Source organism: Sinocyclocheilus grahami, unplaced genomic scaffold (genome assembly GCF_001515645.1).
Source record: "Sinocyclocheilus grahami isolate Dianchi unplaced genomic scaffold, SAMN03320097.WGS_v1.1 scaffold1958.1, whole genome shotgun sequence".
In the NCBI taxonomy this organism is placed as follows: Eukaryota; Metazoa; Chordata; class Actinopteri; order Cypriniformes; family Cyprinidae; genus Sinocyclocheilus; species Sinocyclocheilus grahami.
In genome coordinates, this window is record NW_015507137.1 from 27,279 (window position 1) to 38,465 (window position 11,187).

Genomic DNA, 11,187 nt, shown 5'->3' on the forward strand with positions numbered 1-11,187 from the left:
CTACCTGCAACAAAACTTCTATCAGCATCGAAGGATTCAACGTCTATCTGAAAAAGCATCTTGAGGGAAGTTGTTCTTGATCTTTGAAAAATGTTATCCAGTAACTCGTTTTTCTATTTTCTCATATTTTGAGTGTTGATTGGTTATCATTACGTTTAATATTTCTAAGAATTTAATTGAAAAATGACAACGAATTCTCCTAGAATTCACACTTTGCATTCAGTTAACAGATCCATACGAATCATGAAATAAAAGTTTATAAAGTCAAACGATAGCTTTGTGTGCTTTACAGATTAACTTGAAGTCTTTATTCATTCAAAATGTTCAGGAATAGATCATCTTTGGCGCGGTAATGCGAGTTCATGATCCGATTTGTGAACAGATGATTCTTTTGATTCAATCTTTCAAATGAATCATTGCTTTTGTTTAATGAAACCAGTGTGAATGGTTCACATTAAACTGGATAGATCTGGGGTGTGTTTCCCAAAAGCATCGTTAGCAAACTATGTTTGTTAAATTACATTGAACTATAACGACATTAAATTAGTTGCGACCGTAGTTGCTTTAGGAAACGAGCCCTGTCAATTTTGACTCAGTGATTATTTTGTGCCGATCACTTCTCCATAGAGAGGATTATCAGTGAAGTAATCACTTAAAGTTTGGTCCATTCATTAAACAAATCTATTGTATAACTTGGAAAATTGTGCCAGTTGTTTTGGCTGCTTTTATGATATGTTTGGTGTGTTTGGATTCATTTTGAAGCTTGGAATGCAGCATGAAACAGCACGGAATCCCATTCATTGTATTCAAATTGAATTTATATTGATTGGTAGATTTAAATGACACAACAATTTTTTTGTTGTTCATAGAAATGCTGTGGAAAACTGATGTTGTTAAAAATAAAATACAGGGAAAATGCAAATCTTATGACTGGTAGATGTCACTTTTATTTAGAGTTGGGAACATAAAAAACAAGACATTAATATGTTCCTTTGTGTATAGCTTAAGTATTAAGTATCTTAAGTATTCTAAAGTATTTAGATTAAGTTACTAAACCTGATTAATCTAACGAAATACATTACTAATAACTTTTTAAAGCATGTATTTTGTAATCTGTAGTGAAATACATTTTTAAAGTAACCTTCCCAGCCCTGGTAAATGCCCACATCACAGCAAACAAAGCAGAGATACTTTTCCTCAAGTTCATCTCGGCTACTTCATTTCTGGAAGAAGACGCGCTGAGAGGAATAACAGAATTTACCTCAAGACGCGCTAAGAGGAATGAGAGAATTTACCTCAGAAAAAGACTCGCTGAGAGGAATAAGCTTTGGATTACCTCAGAAAAAGAAGAACGCGGCGGCTTGGTCCAGCGGGGGATATCATTTACAGGAGTAAGTCTTTTTTTTACTAACCTACTTGCATTAGTTGTCACATAACTTGCACACATTTTACTAGTTAGACTTTTTCCAAACTATAATTCCTGACTAAATGTATAATCAAGTGAAACATTATGAAGATTCATTCGCTGCATCTAAATGTCTCAAGATGCCAGGATGTTTTTTGTTAATGTTCTATAAAATAGACAGCAATACGATATAAAAGCAATATGAGTTATAATGTTACTAGCCTAATGTTAAGTTAGGCTAGTAACATTTAGTTGAGTGTTTAGTTGCGTAAGAATGATTAGACAAAACTTTACTGGGATACACTCTGTTCGCGAATATATGTAGATGTTTATAACTATAGTTTCCCATATATAAAATGTTTTTGTATTGTATAATAGGCCTACTAAGCATGCTTGTGTTTGTGAATATAACTAAGCTTCTGTTCGTGAATATCTGCTCTGGTGTAAATGTTTTTAATGTATTATACCTGGTCATTGGTGTTCGCGATAGTCTGAGGTGTAAATGTATCAAGTAAGCTGTAAATATCACTGATAAGTGACCCATCGACGACATACACGCGCGTCCTTTCTTATCAGTAATGCAATTTATTATCAGCTATGCATCTTTTGGTAACTGCTACAACAACTTTTTCAATTTTCGTTTAGGACTGTGGCTGCATCACTGGCATATTGCACAAGAAAGGCACGCGAGTGTCGTTCAGTTTTGAGTTAGCTGGAAAATCATCCTCAGTAAGTGCACAGTATAGTGTATAGTAATTGTACTTTTATTATGCCTATATGGTAATATTAATTGTGGTTGATAGTGTTAAAATATAATTTATTTGTTATTGGCATTCTGTTTTCTCATCAAGTAGGCCTATGCATATACTAAGGTACTGTGGAAAATAAATGCTAACAATTGTTTATAACATTCTTTTTGGACTGTGAATACTAGAGGTTGCACCGACTAATCGACTAGTCGACTTCAATGCTCTGCCATGACACTTTAAGCTTAACATCGACTAGTCCTATAGAGGGCGCAACAGGATAAGAAATCTTTGAAGGACTTCCACATTTACGCTCTGTTTCCAAACAGTTAAAATAAATGCATACTTTGAAAGCGCTCCACAATACATGTGTGATTATATTACTGGATGCTCGAAATTGAACAGGAGAATGCACGTTTTAAACAGCTTATTGTACAGGTAAGTGAATCGCCGTTCTAATCGAATGCGCTGCTGCACACTGTAATGCACCCACTTATGGCTCGTTTCCACTGAGCGGTACGGTACAGTACAGTTTAGCACAGTACGATTTGGTACGGGTAACCCTGATCAGGCTTGCGTTTCCACTGCCAATAGTACCCTTACTTGGTAGGCGTGGTGTATGCCAGAAAGTAGCGATCGATGATGAACCGCGACAATAAGCACAACTCTGCCTCTTTTTGTTAAATGTCAGTTTTAATGAACAATAATAGCCATTATATATGTATAAGTACAAAGTATAAGAGGCTTATATAAGAGGAAATAAAGACAAAAGCAAACAGTTCAGTCAGACGTATGCTACAAAGTCAGCGCTGTACTACGGTAAAGTTCAAATTAAATATATAAAGTTAAACATAACTTTGTGCTCAGCCAAAACGATATGACCAGGAATAAATGATAGATTCATGAGACCACGAATGCCTGTTAAATATAGCCATCCCAAAAAGAATTGTATCTCATGCTTAATCACTACAGAGACATCAGAGCCAGCGACAAATGTCGGAAGGACTAGCCAAGCTAAGGCTGCTCTATGCGGATACATGAGCACTGAGGTCCCGGTGATCGCCTGGAGCGCCGAAATCGGCATAGCAAATTTTCAAATAGGCGCTATCTTTATAAATAAACTGCAGATTTGAGTTTAAAACAATTAGATTTTCGCCTGAAAAACTCTAAAAACTACATTTCATGACACAATAACAGTAATATTTAGAAAATTATGCGGGTTTTTGGGCAATGAGGTTTCACAAGTCCACAAGAACGCATATTGAGAAACGGCTATTGTCTGTGTGAAAATATAAAATGATAAAATACCCGGTTATATATATTTTTTGTGTTTGCTCACTCTGATGTAAATAAGCCCAACACTCATGGACAGCAGAGCGGAACGAGTGAAGGACGCTTTATCCCCTTGTATCACGCAAAAGTGTCAATTCTAGTCAACCAATCGACATTCTGCGGTGAGTTTAGCTCCACCCTTTTGGTACCCTTTGCTGTGCTAGTTACCCCAACAGAAGGGTACCAAAAAAGTGGTACTGTACGGTTCGCTATTTTGGTACCATTCACAACTTTTGACAGTGGAAATGGAAATATTTACGTACCGTACTGTACTGTACCAAACCGTACCGCTCAGTGGAAACGAGCCAATAGAGCTACAGACAGTAGCTTGTACATCACGCACACATCACGCACGCACAGAATCATTCAGCGCGGAAATGTATAGTCAACACTGTTCTGTGATTTCTCAATAAAATAGATTAGAAACTGAAAAGTTCAAGCATATATTTCTTAATAACTAAATCCCACAGCTTCACTACTAGTAGAGAGATGCTGCCAGGTAGAATTAATTCACACACGCAATCGCTCTCACTAATGCATTCACATGAATGTAATCTTTACTGTGCTACTTTATCTGTATCTGATTTAGAACGAGCAGAAATCTCTGAGAGATATAATGACCCAAAGACAAAAGAACTGATAAAAATGAGCTGTTATAGGAGCAATAGCCATGTGGGCAGCGCTGTGCCATATGCCACAGCTGTGCACAAAATATTTGTCACAGCTCCAGACTTATTTGTTCATTAATAACGTCATCAGCAACTAGTCGACTTCGACTCGACTTTCATCACATAAAATCACATAAAATCAGAAGTCGTTCAACCCCTAGTGAATACATAGGCCTACTCTCACCTTCACCTGCATCTCGCACATAGGGTTGGGTGCCGAAACCCGGTACCAATATGGCACCGGTACTTATGTAACCGGTATGTACTAGAACCGAATCCGAATGCAAATTTCGGTGCCTCATTTGCCTGAGCGATCGATTGAAATATTTGTCCTCTGGTTCTCCAAAACGGACGTAAGAAGCATCATCACTGGCACCGCACCGTGAGAAAATGCACGTGAACTCAAGTCGGAAAGCTCTAATAATACAAATCCAACACATCTTTGTAGTAACGAGAGTGTCCATGTTGTTTTCACATTCCGACTTAAAAGCACAACTCAGGAAATGAGAGCATCCCAGGAGCACGTGAATGCAGTAATTACACTTGCTCTGATGGCAGCAGGTAGCTTTCTGTTAACTAAGCTAAACATGCTTAAATTAAAATGCCTAAATCTAAACCTCCCTTGTATTCACATTTCTAAACCTGTTGTCCAACAAAAGAGAAAATTATAACCTTTTTACTCCACAACACCAGTCACATGATTCCTTTTGCGATCTGATGAGGCTTCTTGTCACAGAATGAGGCAGAAAATATGTTCCATATGCTACTTTAAAAAGAATACATCGATTAGCAATAGATTATAAATTAGGGTGACCATACGTCCTCTTTTTCCCAGACATGCCCTCTTTTTGGACCAACAAAAATGCGTCCGGCCGGGATTTCTTAATTACCCAAAATTGTTTTGGATTGTTTTCTTAATCCCACTCCCGCTGAATCTCTGACCATTGCTGCCTGCTCCCGCAACATGTGTTTCTCTCCCGCAATTTTCGTGTCCACTCCTTTAAACATTTTAATATTGTGTATAATTTTGCCGCATCAGGGAGCTGCTCTCAGTATGCAGAGTATTTAAATGTTTTTGAATGAGCGTTTGCGCTGTTTACTTTCACTTTCGATTTCGCGATCACACGCACTCTGTGTAAAGCGAGCACATCTTACAAGATCAGATATTTGTCAATGAGCTCAAGACCTGTTGAGCAGCAAATACTCCACCATGGTCTTGTCAGTCATCTCTCCTTATTCTTGACCTGAGTTCAGTCAAAGCTGACTCCTGCAGCTCTTGTTGGATGCAGGGTTGCCAAGTCCGCATTTTTTCCACAGAATTGGGCTACTTTTAAACTGTTGCCATAGGTTGATTTTACCAAGGGGATTAAAGGTTTGAAATATTGCATAAATTACATTTAACAGAAATGCTTGTATTGAAACATTTTGTATTCTACCTATGATAAAACTTTCATGGACTTCTACATTAACTGTTCCCTCCTGGTGGAATGGCCTGCCCAACTCAATCCAAGCAGCTGAGTCCTTAATATTTTCAAGAAACGGCTGAAAACACATCTCTTTCATCTTCATTTGACCCTCTAACCCTAGCACTCTCTATTCTGTAGGGTATCAGGCCGAATCAGAAAATTTAAGATTTGATAAAGAACAGTTGAAACACGAGGAGCCGAATTCCACAGAGGCCCAAGACACAGGATGTTCGTAAATCAGATCCTGGCGCCACAAGCCTGAACCAACTAGCAGCTTTGAGTAGCTCACAGCATTTAAACAAAAGAACACTTATTGACAATTCCAAGGAGATTGTCAATTTTGGGGGCAAGTAATCAAGATTAATGGTCAAAAGAGATGCACAGCGTGACCATCACATGTAAACCAGTGATATCTAATTGGTCAAAGCACCATTTGGGATGTGTCCAAAAGCCCAGTTTAAATGCTCAGGACACCATCAAATCCTCCCTTTCCCTTTTCCTCTCTTTTTGCCTTTTTCTAGCCGTGCTTTTCAGTAATCAACTTTTTCGCTCTTTGAGCGTGCTCTGGCTTACACACCAGCTCCTCCAAAACCATGAGGAGAAACGCCACCTAGTCTCGTCAAACTTTACTTCTATTTCTTTACTTTAGTTTCTTTTATTTTCCGTTGAGTGTTTCGTGTTCTGAGTTAAGTTTTACCTAACGCCGCGTCTCTGAGTCCGATCTCGAGTGCCGTCTAAAACTTTAACCAGACCACAACTCCGCGTCGTCAGCCAACGCCCAACCACTGGCTTCCAAAGACTGAACTTCCAGCCAATCAGTAACCTTGGGAAACCCCTTTCGGCAACCAGACAAGGAAGGGAACCCCTTTCACAGGCAAGCAAGTACCTCCAGATTCTAGCTGAACTGGTGCATTTAATATAAATTTTAACCTCATTGAGGAACTCAATGCGAGGGTTAATTAAGTGATTAATGGTTGTTCATGTCTATGCAATTGCACATATTGCTGTAAACTTGGGATTTCACATTTTCATTCTCTTAAACTAATTTCCTCACTTTCTTTCTTTCTGCAACTTGTGTGAATGCATGTGTTCATGTGTTAGATTAGTTATATGTCTTAGATTTATCCAACAAAGCCTTATTTATATTGAAAAGAGAAGTGTTTTGTGCTTACGAGTTAATGTCTTAAACTGCCGATCTTGTTACTGTGCTAATTAATAGTGCTTTCACTATAGTTTGGAAATAAATATCCATTGCAGAGTTGATGTTGTGTGGCTCGTTCAATGAATCGCTGGCCGACTCAGTGATCAGCCGTAAAACAGTGATTCTGTCCAAATTCCCTTTAAAAGCTTTCCCTTACAATTCTAACGCTACTTCTAATTTTATCTACTTGTTTTTCTTATTACAAAACTTGACCCTCTAACATTTGCACTCTCTATTCTATTTCTGTTTGTTAGAAAACACTCTCTGTCTGTATTGGTTCCAGATGTTTTCACCTTCCTTTTCTTCCCTCTCCCTCTCTGCTCGCCCTCCATGTACAGAGCAATGTTGTCTTCTTCTGATTCCCCCCTCCTCCATCTGATCTCTCTCTCTTGTATTATATTTTAATATCTCTTACTCATATTCGAGTTACGCATGCGCACATGTATGCATTCGTTTTTGAGTTTGAATGTTCAGACGAGGACACGATAGCTAGGACTCCAAGGTAATGGGGTTCGTGCTGAACTATGGATATAGTTCAGCATCCTTCGCCAAGTTTATTCCTAATATGTCCATATTTTCCTGTACATTTTATATAACACATATTCTTGGCCAAAATCCTATATGTATGTCATCTATATCCTCATTGGTTAAAGGGTATATATTGTGTGGGAAAAAATGAAACCTTATTGGGATAAAGGGCCAGATCAGGTTCATCTATTTTTCAAATGTCCCATGTTGACTCTCCCAGCTTGGCTTGATACTGTTACAAAGCCTGAACAAGAAAAATTAACTCCTAATCGTCTGTACCCGCAATTACCTAGTGCAACTGATTTATACCCATTTGTGCAGATTCCAGACGGGTTTAAAATAACCCCGCTGGCAATGTCTGATGCTGTCGCGATTGCTAAAGATTTGCCAGATCCTTTACGGTGTCCGCATCAATATGTGTCTGTATTGAAGCGTTTAACCACGTACAGTCAATTGACTGGGCGTGATTATCGCTTCATTTTGACTAAAACACTGCCGCCAGAAATTACAGAGGAAGAGTTGATTGCAGAGATTGATGCTTTGAGTCCTAAACGGGATGCGCTGCCATCTCGCCATAGTGCTTTATCAAAAGGTGATAATTAGATAATTAGATCTGTCACAACCAAAATCTTTCCGAACGTTGCAAATAGTTGATTCGGAGGACGATGAAGATGATGCGTGGATTTGGGCTGATGTGGAAAAGCTAAAAGAATTTTTCAGACAATTGACTGCTTTTCTGGTGAAATTGTCTTCGGCCAAGCAAGATTTGTCGCATGCTGCAAACACGAAACAGAAAGCGGGCGAAAATGCTGTTGCATTTTTCAATCGATTTAAGCATGCTTGGACTGAAGAATCTGCCATTCCATTAGATCAACATTCTCCTTTGTTTGTCAATACGTTTTTGAATAACATGCAAAAAGAAATCGCACAATTGGTTCGTTTGACAACTTCGAATATAACAGATATTTCTGTTGACGCTTTGTCTCGGAGACTGCGTGAGCTTTCCACCGCGGGGGCTTTTGAGGCCTCCCGAGGGAAACCTACAGCAATGATGCAGCTTAATACTGTTGTCAAAGCACGTTCAAATCAGGCAGCAGGGTCGAAAGTCTCTTATTATTGTGGCATTGCGGGACACTTCGCGAACGCTTGCAGGAAAAAGCAGTGGGATAAAAAGCAGAAAAGAGGTGGGTCTGCTGGCTTCAGGCCACATACTAATGCTTTGCCACAAAGGCAACAAACAGAAAGACCAAATTACCCCACAAAGTCGACTCCCCGTTAGGGATGCCCACAGAGTTCAGAGCCCTTTCTTGATGAAGATTCCATGATTTCTGTTACATACCCGAATAAATCGTCTGTCTTGCCTTTTCTTGAATTGAAAATTGACAGTAAACCGTATGTTTTCCTTTTGGACACTGGTGCCTCACGGTCATCTTTGTCCGGTAAAGTATACGAGGGCTCTATTACAGGGAAAACTATTAACTCTGTGGGAATTTCCGTTGTCCCTGTACGTTGTAGTAGCTAAATGGGCAGCTAGGGATGTCATATCAAGTCCACATGTTGACAAAGCAGACACAGAGGTGCCCATGATGACCTTTGTGTTGACGAATGATTTGGATATTAAACTATTACAGGCAAACCCCACTCAAAGTGATCTAAACCACTGGGCAGCAATCCATATGAAAAGTATTACATGCTGTCATTATTGTCTTTTGAATGAAGGAGAAGTTAAAATAGAGGAATGTGCTAACAAGAATCCACTTCCCATAACGACCGTGGTTGTTTATGGGTGGAGTAATGAAACTATAAGAGAAAAATGTGATTTCTTCTGTTCTTATGGAGGAGATCCAAGATGCCATATGTATGTCCCAAATAGAAGGGGAACCAGAGCTTTAAGAGATTGGTTCTGGCTCTGTGGACATTCAGTGTATACTTCTCTCCCAGGGGACTGGAGTGGGAGATGTGCTCTAGTAAGTTTAGATGAAAATTCTATGGTTGTTCGACTTCATCATCAAGAGAATAAGGTGAAACAAAGAAAGAAGCGTTCTCTTGCTGACCGAAATAAAGTTCTTACGGTATCAAGAAACAATCCAGTACCGTGGGAACATCGATTGTGGACTGATACTGAAAAGTTTCCCACAGGTTGGTGTGGCCCATCTTCAAATTGAAACAGAATTTATTCGTTATGAGCTACTTCTATTTATGAATCCTACGCGCAATATCTTAGAAGCTGTAAAGGAAGAGCTTAGAGGTTTGTGACTGACTGCTCTACAAAATAGATTGGTTCTAGACCAACTGACAGCCTCGAAGGGCGGAGTGTGTGTTATCGTGGGCACTGCATGTTGTACTTACATTCCAGATAATGATGCTGATGGTCATTTGATAGATGAAGGGTTAATGAATATGACTAGAATTGCACAAGAGATACAAGCAAGAGATGCAAGAAACAATTCAAATGATGTGTTTGGTTGGCTCCCAGAGTGGCAGAAAATGCTAGTGAATGCATTAATCCCTATTGGAGTGATTTTATTAATCCTTTCATTCATTGTATGTTGCATTATTCCGTTTATTAGATTTTTGATTGATCGTGCCATGAATACTCTTGTTGCTACTCAATATGCTTTTATGAGCAGACCTGTTAAAGGACACATGGGTTGAAATGTATCAAAGAATGATTATATTCCATATTATCTATGTATGAGAATGATAAATTTAGGATTAGGGAACTCTGCAGCGAGTTTATGTTTTAATATCTCTTACTCATATTCGAGGTATGCATGCGCACATGTATGCATTCGTTTTTGAGTTCGAATGTTCAGACGAGGACACGATAGCTAGGACTCCAAGGTAATGGGGTTCGTGCTGAACTATGGATATAGTTCAGCATCCTTCGCCAAGTTTATTCCTAATATGTCCATATTTTCCTGTACATGTGACCATTTTATATAACACATATTCTTGGCCAAAATCCTATATGTATGTCATCTATATCCTCATTGGTTAAAGGGTTGAAACTCCCCTCGACATATGCCTATATAATATCTTTGTATCTATGAATAAAGTTGAAGTATTGAGAATACCATTTGATGTGTGTTTTCTTGCTTCCCGGCCGTATACACTTTAAGGGACTGAGAATAGTTCGAGGTGGCAAAGAGATTACAGAGGGACCGTTTGTTAATTACTAACACTGTTCTAATGGCCAATCCATAATTTTTGGGGGGATTTTTTATTTATTTATTAATAAGTATCGGTTCAGGCACCGTTTAGGCACCGGAACCGTTTTAAAAGTATAGATTTGGCACCGTTATCGAAAAAAACAAACGATACCCAACCCTACTCGCACAGGACTCGTTCAGTTTTCATCTCCATTTAGAATCTTATAGAGTAAGTGTTCATTCACTATTTTACATATGTTACTTTAATTTGATTTATTTACTGTATGGTAAAATATGTGTGCTATGTGGTGTGTGTATGTGTAACTAGTATCAGTGACCATCACAATAATGTTAATAATGTAGTTTATCATGGAAAACAGAGACTGATGTTGACATGTTCCACAGGTTCTGAGATTCCTGCCCGCACAGGAACCTGGGCCACAGCTAAGACCATGTGATGCACACACTCCCATGAGTCTCTTCAAATGTTTTTTTGTTTTTCAACATGACATACACTACCAGTCAAAAGTTTTTGAACAGTAAGGTTTTTTTATGTTTTTGTAAAGAATTCTCCTCTGCTCACCAAGCCTGCATTTATTTGATCTAAAATACAGCAAAAGCAGTAATATTGTGAATTATGTTTACTATTTAAAATAACTGCTTTCTATTTGAATATATTTTAAAATGTA

At 38.6% G+C, this 11,187-nt stretch overlaps 1 protein-coding gene and 1 long non-coding RNA gene across 2 annotated transcripts in view; one reads left to right on the forward strand and one right to left on the reverse strand.

Annotated features, from left to right (window-relative positions):
* The window catches only part of LOC107573487 (band 4.1-like protein 1), a 116,922-nt gene that overhangs the window by 13,076 nt on the left and 92,659 nt on the right, over positions 1-11,187 (reverse strand). The window lies entirely within an intron of this gene.
* Positions 2,527-3,849, forward strand: LOC107573488 (uncharacterized). Its single transcript, XR_001607514.1, has 3 exons — positions 2,527-2,631; positions 2,689-2,692; positions 3,796-3,849. It is a non-coding gene; the product is annotated as an uncharacterized lncRNA (long non-coding RNA).